The sequence below is a fragment of the Molothrus ater genome, chromosome 1 (assembly GCF_012460135.2).
Source record: "Molothrus ater isolate BHLD 08-10-18 breed brown headed cowbird chromosome 1, BPBGC_Mater_1.1, whole genome shotgun sequence".
NCBI classification, from domain to species: Eukaryota; Metazoa; Chordata; class Aves; order Passeriformes; family Icteridae; genus Molothrus; species Molothrus ater.
The window spans coordinates 150956896-150977734 of record NC_050478.2 but is presented as its reverse complement, the minus strand read 5'-3'; the positions used below and the strand labels follow the sequence as shown (position 1 = coordinate 150977734).

Genomic DNA, 20839 nt, shown 5'->3' with positions numbered 1-20839 from the left:
AAAATGCTACACTGTCCCAGTCTATTAGGCTTGGCTTGCTGAAAACTGAGAGGTCAGAAGGAGCTGCCCTAATCTGTAATAAGTCTGTCCCCACCATGCTGTCTGGGGAGATTCTCTGCCCTGCAGGGTGAAGGAGTTCAAGTCCAACTTGGATAATGAGTAAAATGAGTTTCAGCATCTCGAGAACCCTAAAATCCTCCTGCTCAGATCACATGCATTGACCTGGCCCTCTCTCCACAATTGTCCCAGCAGCCTTGGGGAGCAATGGTGCAGAGGTGATCAGAGGAGCTGTGTTTTTCTCCTTCCCACTCCACCACACTCTCACCCCTGCCAGGAGAATGACATCCATCCCACATATCTCAGGATATCAGCACCGTGGACAAACCACAGCTCCCAGCTGTATTTGTCCCTCTGTCCCTTTTCGCTGCTACCTGAATTGAAGGCAAAAGCTGAGCCATGATCTCTGAAGCTGGGCAAATCCTTCTGGAACAGGAGTAATTCCCTGTCCTGAGGCATGGGACAGCATCTTTTCCTCTCCCCAAGCACCCACTGCCCCGTACAAGGAGGAGAGCTGTCCCCACCAGCACAAGGGAGGCAGGGGACAAGGATGAGCAGTCATTCCTCTAAACATACAAATTCACCTTGCTGACGACCAAAAAACCCTGTCAGGGGGTTACACCAACCTCCTCCTTCCTCCTGCTCCCTCGTGGCCCTGCAAAGCAAACAAGGCAAAGGGCTCTGTTGTTTCAGACCCCTGAGCAAAGAGAAGGGCAACAAAGCCGCCCATCCTCCCCGCCTCGCATGTGACGAGCCACAGAAGAGCAGCAGTGCTGCCAAGCCTGGGGACTAAAGGCCAAAGAGAGAGGAGATAGAGGAGCACAAGGGGCTGCTTGTGTGGGTTTTGTTTGGGGAGTTATTTGAAATTCAGCAGCGACAGGGCTTGGAGAACAGAGTCCACTCAGAGCCTCTCTCTTCCCATTCATCCTCGTCCCGGCGAAGGAGGGAGGGGGGGATGCAGGGAAAACAACCGGGCTCCTCATGAGAATTCCTGCCTGCAAGAGGCAGCCTGTGTCCACGGGGAGGCATTGGAACCTCGACTTCATCGGGGCAGGACAAAGCCCTGATGCCAACAGCAGCCTGGTGTCCAAGGAATCACCATCTCCTTGCTTTTGGCAAAGCTTTGCCACCTCCTCCCTGAAGGTCAGGTCATTTTTTTTTTTTTTGCCTCTGCCTTAGTTTCCCCCAGGTGTGACGTGAAAATAACTCTGTCACATTTGGGTAATGAGGACATTCCTAAGCTAAAAGCTGAAAAAGAGTAAAGTGATTTCAGCAGAGCAGAAAAAAACCGGCAGAAGGTAAAGACAGAGATTGGGTAAAAACAAATAACACGCTGTGAAAAAGACAATGTATCAATCTAGGACACAGTGAGGGGCAATATTGCCAGGTTTTCCAGATATTAGGAAGACACTGTCTTTGACCATGTCTAAAATATTAGATCCATTTTTGTGCTCGGCTTCAAGTAACATGAATTCACAGTGAGACAGGGTTGCAAGGAATGATCACTAAGATGGCCAGACTTGCCACAAGATACTGGTGCACTTGGCTTTGCAAAAGGAAAATGAAGAGAAAATTAAAATGCTGTAATTAAAGCTCTGAAAAGGAAGCACCAGAGGAATTTAAAAAAAACTTCAGATTAAAGGGCGGTGATGCTTTGAGAATAGACAGGCTTGATTTGGCAAAAAAAGTATACCTGGGTTGAGATTTTAGCTACCAGAACAATTATTGTTCCGGACAGTCAATCATGTATGATTAAGAAGGAAATCTCCCTGCTAATGTTGAGGTGGATTTCATTAGGGAAGCCTTTTGGAAGTGGCTTTCCAGTTCTGTCCTTCTGTATTTAATGCAGAAAGGTGGAAACTTCGCCCCTCTGCAGCTCCCACCTATAGAGCTGGACAGGACAGGGGCTTTGCTTTGTTGTGGTTCTCCACCCGAGATGCTTCCTCTGTTTCCTCTCAGGTGTTTGGTGACTCATCAGCAACCAAGTGAAAGTTTTCTGCTCCAACCTTACATCAAAGTCTCCCATGGCTCAAGGACTCAGGTGACAGCCTGCAGTCTGACTGATGACCTTCTGCAGGCAGCAGAGACTCCTTCCATTTCTCTGCTCATTTTTAATTTAAGGTCCTCCACCTCTAATGCCTTATCCTCAAGGATACAGAGATTTTAGGAGTCCAGGGAAAATTCCAAGGAGCAGCCCCCTCCTGATAAGATACGGAATGATGATAAAAGCTGGGACACTTTTAAACTACTCTGTCCAAGCCCAACAGATCTTCTCACTGAAGAATGATCCATTCTGTGATTCTTCTCTTCCCTGAATGAGTTTTCTCCTCCTCCTTTGAGTCACAATCTCCTGCTAAATCCTCTGGGGGGTGTTGAACACCGCGGAAATGGGGACAGAAAACTTTCCCCCTCCTGCCTGGCTTTTCTCTCCATGTCAAGCTGAACATTCCAGGAGAGATGAAAGAAACCAATGATGAACCATCTCCTTCCCCTTTTAACGTGGCAGAAATCTTTGCAAATGGGCAAATCTGAACCAAATGATGAAATGATCACTCTGAGCACAGTGGCCCCTGACCTTTTCCTGTTTTTATTATCCCATGAAGTCTCTCCGTCTCAATTTCACCCTCACACTCCTCCTGCAGTCATTACTGTCCCCATCACAGGTGCCATGAGCATATTTGGAATCACAGAATCATTGAGTTTAGAAAAGATCATCAAGCCTAAATATTAACCCACTTATTTACAGCAGAGGCACAAGGTTCTTTAGGATTTTTCTTTCCACAGGTGTGACTCAACCTCTATGCCATGTTTAAATCTCACCTCCAAGTCCAAAACCAGTTCATTTGCATTGTCTAATTTTGGGCAAATTTAAGTAAAAAAAAAAAAAAATCAGGTTTCCAATCTTCACATGCACAATGAAGCTAAATTACATGACTTTTTCAGCCAGGATGCTGATAAATGTGGCTCCAGTGCCAGAGAGACCTTCATTCCCTGTGAACTGCTGCTTTCAGTTCCTGAGATGCTGCTGTTCCAGAGACAGAGCTCCTTGGAGACCGAAAGAAAAGATGCAGAGGCAAATCCTTCACTCCCCATGGAGACTGTATTCAGTCCTTATTACTGTTTGGTAATCTCCTGCTCCTTTCTGACATACCTCTGCCCTCAGATTCTCATTCCACCACTCTCGTAGTACCTGGCATTCAGATCAAAATTTCTCAGGTTCTGCGATTATGAAAGACAGATTATATTAAAAAACAAGTACAAGTAATACTTAAAATAAAACCTGGGTGTGATTTTTGAATCACTAGAGAGCCTGATCATCGTCCATAGTCAAGACTAAAAAATAAAAAAACCAAAACTAAGCAACCTAACATTTGACAAGCTCCTGTTTTATAATTTCCAATTTTTTTTTTTCTTTTGGCTTTGTTTCATTACTCAGTAAGCAAAGATGAGCCCACAGATCTCTCCATTCAGGCCCATGGAACACTCAGAGAAGATTGTTCTATTGCCAGTTAAACCCAGCCTGGCTTTCAGGAAAGAGCCTCAGGAGGAGCAGCAGTGTGAACCTGCTCAAGGAATGAGGGATCTTTCTTCATCCCTGGCATCCCAACCAAGTGGTGCTTGTCCCTCACCACTAGAAGGTATTTTGGTCCTTTTTGTCCCTTGCCACCTTCTTCATGTCCCTGACTCTCCTTTGTTGCCTTATTCTTATTGCTACAAAGGAAAGAAATTAAAAAATATATAACCAAACAAAAAGCAACATCCAAAAAAAGTCCCACAGTTTTAAAAAATCCACTCATTAATATAAATGGAGGCTGAAAATATGGCTATTTCACTGAAGTCCTGAAGCAAATGGCATCTTCTCAGGAGAACACTGTTGTGGACACAGGCACATGTGTTTTATTTATAGCTCGGGTTTTACTGCAGTCTCTCAATCAAGCATGGCCAGGGCTGTGTGTAGGCAAATGTGGCTCATTTCTCCCCAGCTCAGCTTTAAAGGGCAGTTAACAGCTTGTCTGGGGGGTTTGGTAAGGATTTTATGAGCACAACTTAATCACAGAGATAGAAAAATGTTGCCACAGGAATGCAGCTGCAAGAGAGGGAGGCAGATCCCCGCCTTGCTGCCCTCCCAGAGAATGGACTGTGATCTAGGATGCTCCCATTCCTGTCAGAGCCCTGACTGAGGCTCAAATCTCCCTCTAAGTGCTCCATTCATCACCTCTTGGAAGCCTCTAAATAAAGGGAAGGCACCTCTCTGAAGCTTTACCCAACTCCTGCCACAAGTCACAGCATCCCCGGAGCTGTTGTGGGATGGACACAGCAGCCCTGACCAAAGGAGTTCATAACAATTCCCAACAATCACAACAACTCCTGCTGCTGCCTTTCCTTCTCTGCCCCTCTCTGATGTCCTCTGCTCTGCAAAGACACCACTGAACTTATTTAAGGTGCCAAAGTGTGGGTACAGAACACAAGTGCGGCAGGTAAAGATCAGGTGGTAAATTTAGGCTAATTCCTGTTGGTGTCACCCCATTCCCTCTCTTCCCTCCTTAAAACTCCCTTAAAAACTGTCTGAAGACTTTCCTGGAATAAAAAAGAAAAAATTCTTCACTATGACCTCCTCTGAACATTATGTCTCTTGCCTAAAATTTGCTGTTGAATTTAAGGGATGTGCACACATCACGTGGCCATGGCAGGACCCACACCAAGACACCAACACCAGGTCACCTACTAACCACTTTGCACCTCACCCTGACTCTGAGCTGCGTTTTCCCCTGCAGACTGCAGCTCTGTCCTCCTGTCCTGCATTGTGACAGGCTGGCAGAAATGGTGTTCCTTCCCAAACACCCAGGAATAGATCTGGGCCAGTTCCATTCCCTATAAACTTGCACTTTGCAGGCTCAGATGTCATCCCTGACGTTTAGATCCACCACCTCAGTCTATCTGCTGGCTTAAAGCAAAGGGGAGGGCAATCAGAATCTGCCTGACACAGCAAATCTAGGGAGGAGAAAAGGGGGAATCAATTTTTATAATACGTGTTTGGCACTACATAATAGATATAACTCTAAATGCAAGCCATAAAGTTGGAGAGGATTATAAATTAAATCCATTCTGCCCCTTTTAACTAAAAAGTGACCTTACCATAGAATTAAATGTGGGGTTTACCCAGTGATCTATGGAGCTGTAAAAGTGCATGGTGGCAGGGGGATGTTACAGCACAGAGAGGAGCCCCCAGACAGGCATTTCTACCCAGCTCAGCCCATGAGCTGCTGCTTGATTCAAAATGAGCACAGGGCAACAAGAGCTGAGGATTTCACCCCTCTCCCTGCCAGAAGGTGACTCATGTCCCTGCTGGGAACAGTCCCTGGCCATGTTTTCCTCTGAACTGGGACCAGTGTTGGGATGAGAGAATGCTGCCTGAGAAGATGTTCCAAAACATTTCTAAAAATTAAACAGCCTGCACAAAACCAGGCCAGGTTTTGGATCTGTGTCCTATCCCTGTTTAGTTTACCAAGCCCTAAATATGGCACAAGAGGGGTAGAGGATTAGAAAGTGCTCTCGGGTTCATCTAAATGCCCCAGGCATTTCACCACCCCAATGGTGGTGAAAAAGGGGGTGGAAAGTCCTTGATTGCTCATGTAGTGACTCTATCCCCCTGCTCCAATAATCATACCAGGGAATCTGAAATACAAAAGACTTGACATTGTATTCCAGCCCAGAGGACACAATTTAGGATGTTCCTGAATGCTTTTGAATGGCCAGAAATTATCAGGTTTTGTCTCACAAGCGAATATGGTTTCGAAGCCACTGCTGGGTTACAGGTTGGCATTTGTAGATAAAAGCTCTCTGAGCCTGTGGGAGACTCAGTGCCCCCTGAACACAGCACAGGACTGAAGGCTGTTCTACTTCCAATCAGTACAGCAGTGAGGAAAATCACTTCCCCCATGAAACAGATGCTCGGAGAAGTCAGTGGTGTGTTACCTCATTACTGCTGAGAAGTGGTGCAAAGGAGGAGCCAAGAGCCTGCCCAGACACTGAAAGTCACTGAAACTTGGACAAAAAAAAGTGCTGCCAAGCCTGGCTGTCTCTTCCTGTGTGCACCGGACTGGTGTAGCCCTGCAAGCCATGGGCATTAATCAAAGGTTTAGATTAGGTTTAGTTTGGATATTGGGATTTTTGTTTTTCATGATAAAGGTTGTAAAATATTGAAATGGACTGCATTTGCAGGTGGTGGGATCATCATCCCTGGGAGTGCTCAGAAATGTGTAGACATGGACGATGGTGAATATGGTGATGGTGGTGCTGTTGACATGGATGATTGGGAATTTGGTGGTAGCAGTGCTGGGCTGATATTTGGACTTGATGATCTTGATGGTCTTTTTGAATTTTAACAATTCTGTGATTCTATGAAACAGCAAGATTGGATTCAGGAAAGCAGCCCAGATGGTCAAGGTTATGTTGGAGACTCATCTGAGCTGCCACACTCCACTGTGCTGGACGGTGATGCCAGTGGCTTCCTTCTCGTTTTAGCCTTTCTTTTTCTCCTGGTCACTCATTATTTATTAGCATTATTTCATATAGAAATGGCATTTTTGCCTGCAATTGAACTGCTGGGCTGCACAGGGACAGAACCCAGTCTCAGGAATCATCTGATGAACTGTCACAGGAGCTGGACTTGATGATCCTTGTGGGTCCCTTTCAACTCAGGATATTCCATGATTCTATGTGGAATCCATCCCCACCATGGATTTTCTACCCAGGAAATACCAAACTCTACCCAGGGGACGGCATGGGACAGGGATTATTGGTAATAAACCTTAGGATCAGGAGTAAATCACATATGGGGAGACAGTGAGAGTTTTGTTCTGTGGCAGCGAGATGCACCAGGTCACCGAGTCAAAGAACAAGCCCTGGCATGTATTGTTAATTAACATTTGATGTGATATTTCATTGATTGAAGATCTGCAAGGGTTCATACCCCTGCACACATGAGAGGTGCTGGAAGAGCAAAGTACTTGCAACGATTAACCAGAAAGGAAAGAAACTCTGACAAACTCTGAAACCCACCTCCACTTCTGAATTAAGAAGGAAAGATGTCTCAAAAAATCTGATTTTACAGAGCACAGCCATGCTGACCTTAGTCAGAGCCTCTACCAGCCACCACGGTGCCAACAACAGCATCGTATTTACCCAGGTCTCCTTGCCATCCACTCACCTTGAATATTTACAAATGTTAGAGATTTTATTCTTAAAGGGGAAAAACAGTTACTACAGCTAATAGTTCACTACAGGTTTATGAGATAAAAGGAAACAGCCATTAATCAGCAGATGGTGCCCTCCACCTCCCAAATCTGCCTATCACACCAATGCAAAAGTGCCAGGCTTTGTGCTGCTGCACATTTCAAAGCTATTTATGGTTAATATTTGGCAAAATCCAAATACTGCAGACATCCAGGACCTGCTGTGGATCTAGTCAAGAACATCTGGAGGGCAAGAACTCACCAGCAGGAGTCCTGATGTCCAAATAAATAAATAAATAAATTTTCCTGATGGAAAGGGTGCAAAAAACCAGTTCAGAGATTGTAACAGCTCTCCAGGAATTTCACAGAGGAAAAGGGCTGAGCTGGAGATGAAGCACAATCCCAGGACCTCCAGATGTTGACCTCAGCTCTACCAGAGGTTCACTTTCCATCTAATTCAAGCCACAGACCAAGCAGCTGCCTCTGTGCTTGGGAGTTCTGCATTGGCCATGCTCATATTCAGTGTTGTGCAACACACAGTGATCGAGTGATGTAAATCCAAAAAGGCTCATCAGGAAAAGTGCAGAGGCACAAGATAGTGTTGGTCAATAATTTGGGAAGAAATAAAGCATAATAACTTTAAATTATTCAGTCCTTTGATGAGCCAGGGAACAGCCAATCAAGTCACCACAAAAACTGAGAAAATCAGGGTTCAAGAAGAGCTCCAGCTGCCAGTGCTTGATGAGGGTGACTGGACAGAATAACTACAGCACTGAAGTCACCTTCCAGACTGGGAGCCAATCTGCAGGGCTTAAACCCTCTTTGAAATGCTCTTCTCTGACTGTCTACGGAGCTGCAGCCATCAGAGCAGGATGAGCCCCTGAGTGGAAGGGTTGGCTGGCAGCACCATTAATCCCCCACCCCAGTTCTGACCCCTGCTCTGGGGTGATTGATTTTCTTCCCCCCCAGCTCCAAATACTTTCCACAGGGAGATTATTACACTGCCTGCTCTGTAATCAGCAACAACTTCAAAAGGGCTCAGCGCTAAAGGAAAACCCCCGAGGGACGGCGTGAAGTGGGAAACAAACACAGCATTTGGGTTGTAATCTGAGGTGGGAAGCTGGGGTTTTAATAACCACCTCTCCACTGCCTGCTGGGCACCTTGAGGCTCATAAATTGCATTTATGAGAACAGGAGGTTGCAGGGAGGGTTTTGAGCCCACGTGGAAGGCGCCGTGCCTGGCGTGGCGCATCCGCGGCGCTTGCGGCCGTCGTGTTGAGCTCTGTCAGAGCAGAGCGCTGCTCACCCAGCTCCAGGATTGGGAAGAGCCACGTCCTATTTACATCCAACCACTCTTCTAGGCAAGGGAAAGGAGTTTTGAGAAAAATCAGTGCTTCGTTTGTCCCTCACTCGCCTTGCCAGGCAAAATGGGGATAATTGTGGTGGGATCTTCTACAAACACGTTTAAGGCCTGCTCGAGCCAGGGAAGAGGAAGGTGGTTCAGTTCTCTCAGCCTTTTAAAATGAGCTCCAATCCAATAAAGACACAAAGGGCTGATAGGGATCACAGCTGACTTTACCAACCATCTTCCCCACCCCCAGCAGTTTGTCCCATATTGTATCTGATGCTGTTGGCAGCCAGGTGATATTGTCAGGGACATTCCAGGATGGTCTTAGAGGTCCTTTTGGGAAAATCATTGCTCCTTACACAAGCCAAAAGCCAAACCAGGCAAGGGAGGCACCCACCAGCCATCAGTATCACAAAACTAGGAAGGAGATGTTGCAGCTTTTGGTGGAGCATCTCTCCTTTCCACATCCTGGAAAACTCAACTGCAGAACAAGCCAAGGCTTTTCCCAGGACAGAAGAAGATATTCACAAAAACATGAATATTTTGTGATATGTGAATAAAAGAATGTAAGTATCACATTTTAGGGCAGGGTGAGTGCACATTTCTGACCAAAGATGCTGTGGCATTGCCCCTGGTCACAGCCCAGCCAAAAAGTCAGTGTAGGACTCCAGAGAGATGCAGGGGTATGGAATTGCCAAGAAGGCAATTCTTGAAAACCCCTTGTCTAGAAAACTGAGATCAAGTCAGCAGGACATCAAACCAGGCCTTTGTCCTAACACGGAAGGACAGTCTCTACTTCTTGAGGGGTTGTAAGCCTGGCTCACACCATTACAAAAGGTTTTTCTTCCAATCAAAACCTTGGACTTCAGCCCCCAGACCTCAATCCCGATCAGCTTTCCTCCTTTTTGAGGAGAACAACCCAAAGTGTGCTGCCCCACAGCCCCACACTGGAGTTTATCCTGCAAAACAGCTTTCAATTCTTTTCCCAGCACACCTTTAAATACCCTGCAGGCCTCCTGCTCACCAGGAGGCAGCTCCTGGGGGCATCTGTGTCCAGTGAGGGCATCAAAACCTGCAGTACTTGTGTCCCATCTCCACATATTCACATACAAGAATCACAGATGCTCGAAGGTGGAAGGGGTCTCTGGAATTCCCCTCCTGCAAGCTGCTTCATCATCTTCCTTGATCTTGGTAGAGGATATCCAGACTGAGGATTCCCCATCTGGAGAATGTCACTTCCAGTGGCATTTCCGTGCCTGCAGGCACTTCCCACAGTTTCTGCTCCCCGAGGGATGCCTTGGGTACATCCACAATCATGTCAGCTCTCACAGCAAAGGATGCCCTCCTGGTATTTCCACTCATCCCACTTAACTGGATCCCCCAGCCAACTGGCATTTTTCTGGGATCTCTCCCAGCTTTCCCCCTGCCCTCCCAGCTCTGCTGCTCTTCTGCCTGTCACCAGCTCTCCTGCTGGTTGTAGCATCATCTCCATCTGGAGACTCTGAAAGTCCTGACAGCATTGCTATCCCTGGTAACATATCTGAAAACCCTGAGCTGGCAGGACCCAGTGAGTGACACAGGACAGGAAATATTTAACATTGTTCATGCCATTTTTTAAAGCATTTAGAACATGCAGTGAACATTAATTCGCTGTCTGGTTATTTCTTCACTTGCCCTCATGGCTGACCTGGAGGTGGTAAAATGCGTGATTGGAAGGGCAATGCTGTACCTAGTGATGGGATCTGATGAAAAAGCTTGGGGCTGTGTCAGGACAGGTTTAGATTGGAACAGGGAAGAGGTTTTTCATCCAGAGGGTTGTCAGGAACCAGAACAGGTTCCTCAGAGAAGTGGTCACAGCATGCCAGAGTTCTAGTTTGGACAACACTCTCGGGAACAGGGGGGATTCTTGGTGCTGTTCTGTGCAGGTCTAGGAGCTGGACTTGATGGTCCTCGTGGTTTCCTTCCAACACAGGGCATTCTGTGATTCTGCTGAGATGTGGGCAGCTCAGACACCCCCAGACCTCCTCAGGGTTTGTCTTCCCACAGGTGGACATAATTCACACACTCCTTATCACAGTTTGACCCTCCTTTGGGCTGCATTCACCAGAGCGGACCAAGCAAGGAATGTCTTTTTTCACAGACTCTCCTTAAACCAAAACTCACCCCTGGAGCCATCAGAGTTTCCCTAGAAAGATGCTGTGCCTTGGGGAACATTTGCAAGGCAGTGTCTGACCACTGAGGAACCACAGCACTGCCAAGCTCCATCCCCAGTGTAAGTGCCAAGAGAGTTCAGCCCTGCTCAGGGGGGAGGTTCATTGACATTTAAACATTTAACATCACCCACGACCTGGGAGGCAGCAGCTGTACAGGCTGCTAGGTTACAGAGATTTTTCCTCTCCTCCCATCCCTGATTTCTGCCATAAAAATCAGAGGCTCTGCTGTAATTTTACCTTCACAGACAGATATTCCTGGGGCACATACAAGAGTCAAATTCCCTCACCATCAGCTGCACATGGTGAGATTGCACTAAGCTCCAAAAAGCAAGGGGCTCACCCTTGCCCCTTTCCTTGTATGCAGGAAGGTGTGGAGCATTTTGTTAGCAATTAACCCTTGTTTCAGCTCAATAGAGCTGATCAGATTGTGTAACAACATCTGAGAAGTGGAGATTAGCAGGCCAAGCTCTCTAGTACTTAAGGCACCAATGCAGATACTCAAAATCAGATTTCCCTTTCTTTCCTAGGACTTGATTAAAGCCTTTTCAAGCAATTCTTTCCAACCTGCAGATGTTTAAGTCAGGTGATGGAGAATTTTTTTTTCTGGCTGGGAAATGGCAGCAGCATGGACCTCAAGTATCTCAGAACAAAAATCAGGCCCAGGAAGCAGAGCTAAGTGTGTGTGTGTGTGTCTGTCTGTACACAGGCACTAAAGCAGACCTTTGGTAGACCTGACCACAGTGCAAACATGCAAAGGCTTTGGTTCCAGAAGGGAGAAAGCACTCTTAGAGCAGGAGCTGAATCCAGAAATAGCCTGGGAGAGGATCAATTTCTGCTGCATACTGATTTATCCAGCCCTTTCATGGTGGCAAAGCCCTCTATAACAAAATATCTGATTACAGGACTAAGACCATAAATTCCACACGCCCTGGAGCAACGGCCAATGAATAACTGACTTGTTAAGGGAAGGGCCCTGCACAATGAATAAATCTACCAACAGGGCTTTCGATACAAAAGACCCCACTGGGACAGATTTCCTTGTGAAGGTGTATCGACTTTCATTTGCAGGAACCAGCAGATATTTGTTTGGAGGAGATCTCCATTGTTACATTGCTGCTCAACAACATCCAGCATAAAGCCTGACTCCTTGATTGATTGGAGTATCCAAGTGGGCTGGACTATACAAAGGAGCATTTTGCAGTGTTCCATGAGGTACTCCTGGAAAAGGAGGTGCTTAATCCAGAGGAAATCCAAGGCAGGTGTGGGAGAATTGCCTGCTTCAGTTATAGAAGGAGCTCAAGAAATCAGGGACTGAGAAAGGACAAGAAAAGACGGCTCTGGAGGAATGTTTGAGGGTGGACATGTGCTCACAGTCAAGGCACAAGAAGAATAAATCATCCCTGGTGCTCAGCTGGTGCCCTTCACCTCAGGATCCCAGAGGAAATGTGGCTTGACCACATCCAGCTGGACACAGAGCTGGCACGGAGCCACACAGGGAAGGAGGAAGCCAGGCTTCCCCATTTCACAAATGAGAAAACACCAACCTGCAGAAAGACCAAAGTCTTAATTAAGTGTGCCCTGAGCCACGTGGTTTGGCAGGGGCTGAGATCAGCCCTGTGAGGGTGTCCTTGGCCCACAGGGAGAATTGAACTGCAGCAGCTTTTAAAATCAGCCACAGGGGTTTGGTGCTGGGCATCCCAAACTTCAGCAGTTTGTGGAGGTGTTGGCTTGCAGGATCATCCCCAGGGAGACAGGAGCACAGATGGGACAGAGACAAAGCTTTCAGCTCCAAATCTATTCTAACAGGATATCATGATGACCCCTATCCCAAAAACATTGAGACAGAGAGAGCTGTGCTAATTCTCAATGAATATGGAATAGGGCACGTCTGCCAGGAATGGGATATTCCTAATAGCTGACAGAGGGGAGGAAGAAAAGAGCCATTTTGCAAACAGCAAGGACTTTGTTATAGGCCAGCTGAGCTCAAAAAATTGAGGGAACATCTCCATCTAGCAAAGCCAGCCTGGAAACAGGCAGCTGACAAGGTGAGCCTGCAGGTGGGAGTGCTGAAATCATGGCAGGAGGTATCACAAGACCTGCCTCTGACCAAAGCTCAGTGTTCAGAAAAAGAGCTGGCAACAATAAGTACCAGTACCTGCACGTGGCAGGCATGAAATGGTGCCCCCAAACACATGCAGGATTCCTCTGTCCTGCTCCCAGCCCACGTCAAGCCAGCAAACAGCAGCTCTACCTGGAGCAAATCACCAAGCTAAAACCACAATGGTACTTGAAACACTTCAAGGAGGAATTTATGTATTTTATATTTCTTGTTTCATTCACTCATTTCAGCCAACATACAGTGCACCACATGAGGTGACACCCATCTGTTCCAGTTTTTACCCCTCCCCAGAAATATCTGTATTTCCTTACTAGGTCTCTGCCCATTCTTCCTCCAGATGCCATTTGCTCTCCCTGACCCTCCCTGTCCCAGGGATAAGGCATGACACCAAGCAGGGCAGGGCAGAGTTTGCCACTTCAACAGCTCGTTTGTCATCATCTGGTCACTCCTTAATCAATCTTTTATGGAGGGATATTTCAGAAGAAAATGCAGAGGGAGTAGGAGAAGGAAAGTAAGAAACCATCTCCGGTTTAATTTTGATAACATTGGCAGGGAGTGATTCTCTCCAACAAATTAAAATCAGCAAATCTCTCATTTTCTCTGACAGAGGTAACCAATTAAAATTTTCATAAAGGGGGCAGTGATGTGTGTCTGCCAGACAGAGTCACCAATCTAGCAGCCCTCTGATTTAAAATATTATCTTTCCTTTCCTTTTTTTTTTTCCTTTCTTTTTTTTGTCCTCTTCCCTCAGAGCTTCCTGGAGCAACATGACAGATTATCTCAGCATAATCAGACTAATACAAAACCCTCGCTCCAAGAGGCACCGCGAGGAAATTCTGAACTCGAGATGTGACGACAAATGGATGTTCTGAAGGGACTTCATTTACTGCTCATTTTCCTTTTCTTTCTTTATTTATTTTTTATTTTATTGTTGTGCTTTGTAGCCTCAGCATGCTGCAAACCACATTAGAGAGCCAAATATCACACGAAGTGCATGGAAGGGAAAGGGAATTACACTCCCCCTGTGGGCTGCCCTGCCAGATTGCTCTCCAAGAGAGAAGTTTGGCTTCCAGTTGATGGTTCCTTAGGTCTGAATAAAATGCCCCCAGTAATGGGCCAGGGATGGAGTGGAAGAATTGCCTTTTTGGCAGCAGGAGCATTAGGGAAGGGTACAGGGCAGGTGGGACCTCCAACACTGGGATGCTGGAGACTGGGGTGACATCTGTGATGGTCCTGACTTGGGGAGATGAGGATTGCCACGGCTCCCTGCCATGGTGGTTTGGGACTTAGAGGGCTGGTCTCCTGTGGATTTGGCATCTGATGGGGCCATGCATAAATCATAAAATCACAGAATGGTTTGGATTGGAAGACACCTTAAAGATCATCTCATTCCACCCCCCTGCCTGTCAGAGACAACTTCCACTGCCCCAGGTTGCTCCAAGCCCTGTCCAGCGTTGGGCATTTCCAGGGATGGGGCAGCCACAGCTTCTCTGGGCAACCTGTGTCAGTACCTCAACTCTTTGACAATAAAGAATTTCTTCCTAATATTTGATCTAAAGGAAAGCAGTGCATTTCAAGTCAAAAGGAGCCCTGCCTCTCCAGCACAGATGGACATTCAAATGCTGTTTTCCCTGGCAGAGATGTGGTTCAAGGCAGATGAGATGCCAAGAAGGAGACCTCTGTCCCCACGTTGGGAACTGTGCACCAGTCCTTTTCTTCCTCTGCTTCAGAGCCCCAAATCCCCACCCAAATTTATGGATGGACATCAACCCCCATCAACATTTAACTCTTAGCCAAGTTTCCCCTGAACACAAGCATCACCCTCCTGCCCTTTTTTATCCCTGCAAACTCCAGGCAAGCAGAGAACCCAGGGAATTTAGAGAAGGAGCCATGAGAAGAACTCAGGAGCATCCTGTGAATGGTGAACACTGGGATCTGATGGGGACCCCTGGGTTTTGTCTGCAGCCACATTTTAGCCATTCCAGTCCATGCTGTGACTGAGCAGGACCCTCCTGCAAACCTCTAGGCCAGGTGCCAACTCCCTTCCCTTTGGAGGCTCGCCTGGGGATGTGAATTTTCTCCAAGAGGAGGAGGCAAGCTGGTTCCAGAGCCAGCCTGTCATCCATCTTGAGGAAAACACTCCTCTCTCTTTGCACCTCTCCTAGAAAGGTGGGGACCAGCATTCCACAAGCCTGGGATCAGGCCCCGGAGAAAAGGTTTGAGTCATTTGTTTACCAGCACAGGTTTTCCTGGAGCTAATTAATGAGCCAAGCTGATACCCTGCAACAGGTATCGATGACAGAGGATTTCCTGCCTGCTGCACTTGAGCAACGAGAGGGGGTGAGGCTGGATCTGTGAGCACAATGCTTCCCCTTTCTCCCTTCCCCCCCCCCCAAAAAAAAAAAAAAAAACTGGGAAAGAAGAGCCACCTGCAGCCACACTGCGGGAAACCCCTCTGCCATCTCCCCCTCGAGCATGGGGCACCATCCCTGCTGGACCACACCACGGGTGGATTCCCGGGAGCAAAGTGCTCGGGCATCCCTTTCTCCCACTTGCAGGGAGTGAGGGATGGTGTGGAGTCCCCTTGGAGCTGGGGGCTGGCTCCGAGCCCCCCTCAATTCTGGGCATGGGAGTAACGTAACAGAGCTGCGCTCAGCAGCGCTTCCACTCGCGTGGAGAGCCGGTGGGAGCCTCCACTTTCACAAGGATACAGAAATTGGGGGAGAAGAGGTGAGGAGGGGGGATAAAACGTGCGGGAGGGCATGTTTTATAAAAAGAAACGTGGGGAGAGGGGGGAGCAAAAACTCAACGCGAAGGCTATGCTGGAGAGCGGGAAAGAAACCCCATGGGTTTCGCGTTTCGGGTGCGGGGTGGGAGCCAGCGCTTCTTGCGAGCCCCAGATATGCGGGTGGGTTGGTTTTTATTTATTTATTTATATATTTTTTTAGCCGGGGCGGGGGGGGATAGCGGAGAGCATCGCTCCGCGGGCTGTGCCGAGCATCCGAGCGCTCCGGGGGTGGCGAGCGGCGATAGCCGGGCGGCGAGCGCCACCTCCCCGCCGCTCACCGCAAGCCCCGGCCGCCCCCGGCAGCCCCCCCGCTCCCGCTGCCGCCTTGGGGATGGGGGAGGCTGAGGGGGAACCCTGGCATTAGGTGGAGATGCCCGAAGCCTTTTCCCAACCACTCCCGGCGCGGGGTTGCAGCGGGGATGGTCGCGATGCTGTGAGAAGGATGGAGTGGGGATGTGTGGTTGGGGGGGTTCGGTAAGTTTGGGGTGGTTGTAAGAGGGGCTTGTGGGGTGCTGTGAGGCAGGGAAGGGTTGTGGGGGTGTCCCAGAGCACCTCTGGGTGCCTGCGGGGCACAGGGTGGTGCAGGTCTTGCCGGGGTGGCAGAGGATGGGATGCAGGGTGGTCCCCCGGCTGTGGTGGCTGCTTTTGGCTGCTCCTTGGGGTGTGATGGGGGTTCAGGATGTCTCCCCCGACTCCCACACACACACACGCAGTTCCCACCCCGGGTATGGGGTCTGGCACCCGGTCCCTGCCTCATTTTCCCTCATGTAAGGAGAAGGGGTTACAGTCATTAATAGAAATCCCCTCTGCTTTGCAGCCAGCCCTTCCCTGAGCCTGAACACCTCCACTGGTCAATTCTGGGGACTCCAAGCCCCTCTCCCTGCACCCAGGGCTCTGCAACACCATCCCAAGTGCTACGAAAAGGGCCGGGAGCCCTGCTCCTGCCCTTGCTGCGCCTTCTGCCAGTTTCTTTCTGGTTTTCCCCTTCATCCTCCACAGCAGGAGTGATGCTGCACCCTGACCCCTCTGTAACACCCAGAGCGGTTTATGGAGGTCCCCTGGGTTTCCCAAACCCCAGCAGCCCTGTGCCCCTCCGAGACCCATCAGGCAGGATGTCCTGTCTGCTCAGCCCTCTCCTTTGTCCCCTGCCTGTCTCAGCCCCGTGGCCACCCCGTCCCCTGGCAGCACGGCTTGGCTGAGCTGGTGCAATTCCTCAGCACCCTCCCAAGGCAAAAACCTCCCCAGCACTGCCCTGCCACCTCCTTCCTCTTCCTCAGCGAGGTCTTGGGTACAGGAAAGACTGTGGGACCCAGGTTAATGAGTCATTAATTAATTAAGGATCTACTTAATATGCATGGGGAGTTGTTTGTTTCCTTTAGCAGCCCGGACTTTGGATGAGATCCCAGCCCTGCGAAGCCTCCAGCCTGGTCTCCCAGCTGATAATAGATAATACAGATATTTCAGCACCAGCCAAAGCAGAGTCATCATCATTAATATAGAGCCCTCCCCGCTACACCACGGAGGTCACCAGGCAACTCCTCGGAGTGCCCGGGGGGCTCAGCCCCCCTGGCTTTCCTCAGGCTCTGCCTGGCCAGGTGAGAGGAAACCTGAAGTGATCAACAGGTCTCGGGGCTGGGGAGGTGCCCCCTGCACCCCGAGCAGCCCTGGCTCCCTCCCAGCGAGGCTTTCGAGGCGCTGCGATTTTCACTCTGCCGCGCACGCAGCTTTGGGCATCTGTCAAAGTAGCTCCGCTCTTCCTCAGCCCCCTTCCTCCCCTCCTCCTCTTCCTCCTCCCTCAGCCATCAGCTGTCAGCTGGCCCTGGCAACTCGGCAGACCCAGTGCTGGAGCTGGGTTGGTCGGAGAGCCCTGGCTCCAAAGGGATGGGGCGGTCGGGGATGGAAGGGGGGTGTCTTTGTGCCCTCCATCCCTTTGACCTTGCCTTGATGCTCCCCTCCCTCCCCGCTCCTCTCCGTGCCGCTGATTCACGGGGGTTGTTTGCCTGGCCAGGGCAGGATCAGGGACACGAGTGTGAGTCACAGCCGAAGGTACCTGGCAGAGTTCATCTGCAAGCCCCGTGCCTTCGATTCGGGAACCGGTGCCTGCTCTCAGCCAGGACTGAGAAGTCCCTTTGAAACCTCCACCTGATCCCCTTCGATCCCTCTTTTCCCCTTTTCCTCGCAGCCTTGGCAGAGCCATGGCTGAAACACCTCTCCGTGAAAGTCTGAAGATGCATCAACAGCCACCCTCCATCAGCGAATGTCAGGCCGTGAAAGGCAAGGGGGCGGTGGGGGAAGAGGGAGAGACAAATTTTGCGGTTCATTCCCACACAGGGTGATTCAGAACAAGATGCTTTGTAATTACGCATCCCTGATGGAGACTCCTTCTCTCTCCACCCGCTCTCCCCCCCTCCCTAAAGAAAGGCAAAGCCGTGCCTGGGTGCCAGCATCCCCCAGGAGCACAGCGCCGGGAGCAGCGTGTGTGTGTCTGTGTGTCTGTGCCACACTCGGAGCTTTACAGAGGCTAAAGGTTAATTTTCACCCCCGCTGTGTAGCCAAGTGCTGAGAAATGGCAATTTTGGGGGGGCACATGAGGAGCTCATCGCCTCCTCCAGCCCTGGGTAGGTGCCACACAATCAGCGAAGCAAGAAGGGAGCCCCCCACCACCCCGAGGAAAAGGGGGAAGGCAGGAAGCTGCCATGAGGGCAGATTCATGCCCGGGGCAGGCAGCTGTCTGTCCTTCCGGGACTTTGTTTGCCAACATTGCGGGCTGAGGAGTCCGGGACCCCAGGGCTGCCCGCGAAGGCGCCGCGGCTTCGCAGCACTTTGCAGTTCAGCCCCGGCTGGCTCTGCAGCTCTCCTGTCGCGATCCCCCGCTCCTCTTCCCTCGCCTGGCTGCCTTCTATCCCCTCAGAAAACCCCGTCCCCATCTCCCTTCCCCGGGACACGTCTGCATTCCCCCCTCCGCATCCTGCAGACAGTCAATATTTTCCACCGGTGCTTGATGTTTGCCCACAGGACCCGCATGCACAAAAGTTAAAACTTCCCGTGTCAGGGAATGATTACGCTCTTATCAGTCCAAATTGCGGAGTGAAAGGGACGGAAACATCCTCCGGGTGCTGTTTCCAGGGGCAAAAGGAGAGGAGTGGGTTCCCACCGCTGCCCCCATCGCCGTCTCCCCCGGGGAAGGATTCAGACCCCCCTGCTCTCCAGGCAAAGCGCAGCCGGAGAAGTCGCGTTCCCCCTTTTCCCTCCCCTCCGTGGAAGAAGGAAGGGTGGCCGGGAGCCCCTTACCTTGCCGAGCTCCCCAGGTTTTATATCCTCCTCCTTCCCTTCGTCAAATTCCAAATGGAAACCAGCAACATATCCAGGGGTAACCAGCCCAACATTGGGCAGCGCGTGAAGTCCAAAAGGATGGCAGAGCTCTCTCTCCCCCTCTGCTTCCTCCACTCTTGCCTCTACATACATATATACATACACATTTATATATATATATATATATATGTATCTATTAAATGGAAAAGGGGGAAAAATCCTAAAAGAAATGGGGGTGGGGAGGGAGAGGAAGGGAGAACCTTTGGTGTCTCTGCAGACAGGCAGGTAGAAGAGAAAAGCTGAAAATAATTAAGCCGTTTTTTGAGGAATCCTTAGGAGAGGGGAAAAACGCAGTTAAAAGCCAGTAAATCATTAGATCCAAGCAGACAATCAAGTCTTCTCCTTTGGAAAAAAAAAATATACAGCAGGGTTCAGAGTAGCTTTCCCAGCAGCGAGGAGCAAGAATGGTCTTCTTCAGGAAGATATGTTTGTTTAAAATCCACTCGTCTGCTTTTCCTTCTTTCTCTCTCTTCTCCCCCCACACTTTTTTTTTTTCCTCTTAAATTTATTTATTTATTTTTTTAAAATTCTGCTTCTGAATCTCTCTCTCTCTGAAACTAGATCCAGTCTTTGTAGCCAGGGGCTGCATTAAGGATTACATCAGGCTTTTATAAGCTTTCCAGATCACACATTAGAGTGAGAGAGAGAGAGAGAGAGAGAGAGGGAGGGAGGGAGGGATAGGAGGGAGGGATGAAATGCACACACACATACACACGCACACGCACGGATCGGAGCTTTGTAAAACAGGCAGCTATAGGCGAGGACCCGAACTGACACGGTATCGCATCGGGCATGCTCCGCTAGCCTACAGCAGGAGAGGATGGATGGATGGATGGATGGATGGATGGATGGATGGATGGATGGATGGATGGATGGATGGATGGATGGAACAGAGGAGCCAGCGACAAGCCGGAGCGCGCTGGCGGCTCAGCAGCAGCGCAGCCTCCTCGGGACAGCTTAGCCCTAAGCGGGGAGCCAGGAGGTGAAGAGGGAGCCGGGATGGTGGTGGTGAGGATGGCGAGGCTTCTGCTTCCCCCCCCTCTCGTCTCCCCGCCCCGCTCCCCCAAAAACCTGCGGAGGCTCAGCACGGAGAGGTGCCGCTCGCCCGCAGAGGGATGCGCAGAGATGCTGGTGCCGCTGCCTGGGTACCGGCAGGGAGAGGGGGGTGCTGGGGCTCTCTCATCGCGCCCCCCGGAGCCTCCCCCGGATCTGGCAGCCTGGGAAGGGGAACGGGACACTGGACAGGGCGGCGGGGACCAGTGGAGCGGTGGATCCTCAGCCCCTCAGCTGCGGGGAGGGAGGGCGGGGATGGGGGGACCTCCCCCAGCACCCCCGGCTCGGCCGTGCCTTTGCACCAGGGTTTGCCCAGGCAGAAGACGGCGACAGCCATTAACCCTTTCCTAATTGTTTAATTTTACCTCTTTCCTAGCATCCTCCTCAACTCCGTGCTCCTTTAACCCAAAATTCGGGCGGGAGTTGGGGGGTCTCGCATCCAGGCAACACCCCAGGGTAGCAGGAGGCTGGGGAGGGGGGAAGGGAAAGTTTGAGCAGATGGAGGAGGAGGAAATGGGCTGGGGTGAAAGGTACGTGCTACATCCCTGCAGGTTTGGGGTAAAGGTGCTGCCTCCAGGTTTGCAGCCGGAGGAAGGTTCTCCGGCAATAAGGAGCCCGCCGAGCAGAGAAGGGGGGGTGGGTGGGAAGGGGATG

At 50.0% G+C, this 20839-nt stretch overlaps 1 protein-coding gene across 13 annotated transcripts in view; it reads right to left on the bottom strand.

Annotated features, from left to right (window-relative positions):
- ADGRB1 (adhesion G protein-coupled receptor B1) overlaps positions 1-20097 on the bottom strand; it is a 288288-nt gene extending 268191 nt beyond the window's left edge. For 4 of the 13 annotated variants that reach the window (XM_054514933.1, XM_054514944.1, XM_054514945.1 and 1 more), the window contains exon 1: positions 19052-20095. The gene's annotated coding sequence lies outside the window, so the exon portion shown is untranslated. Of the gene's footprint in view, positions 1-19051 lie in introns of all 13 variants that reach the window. The other 9 variants (XM_036404287.2, XM_054514939.1, XM_054514950.1 and 6 more) reach the window with 5 other exon arrangements.
- Positions 20098-20839: the final 742 nt, after the last annotated feature.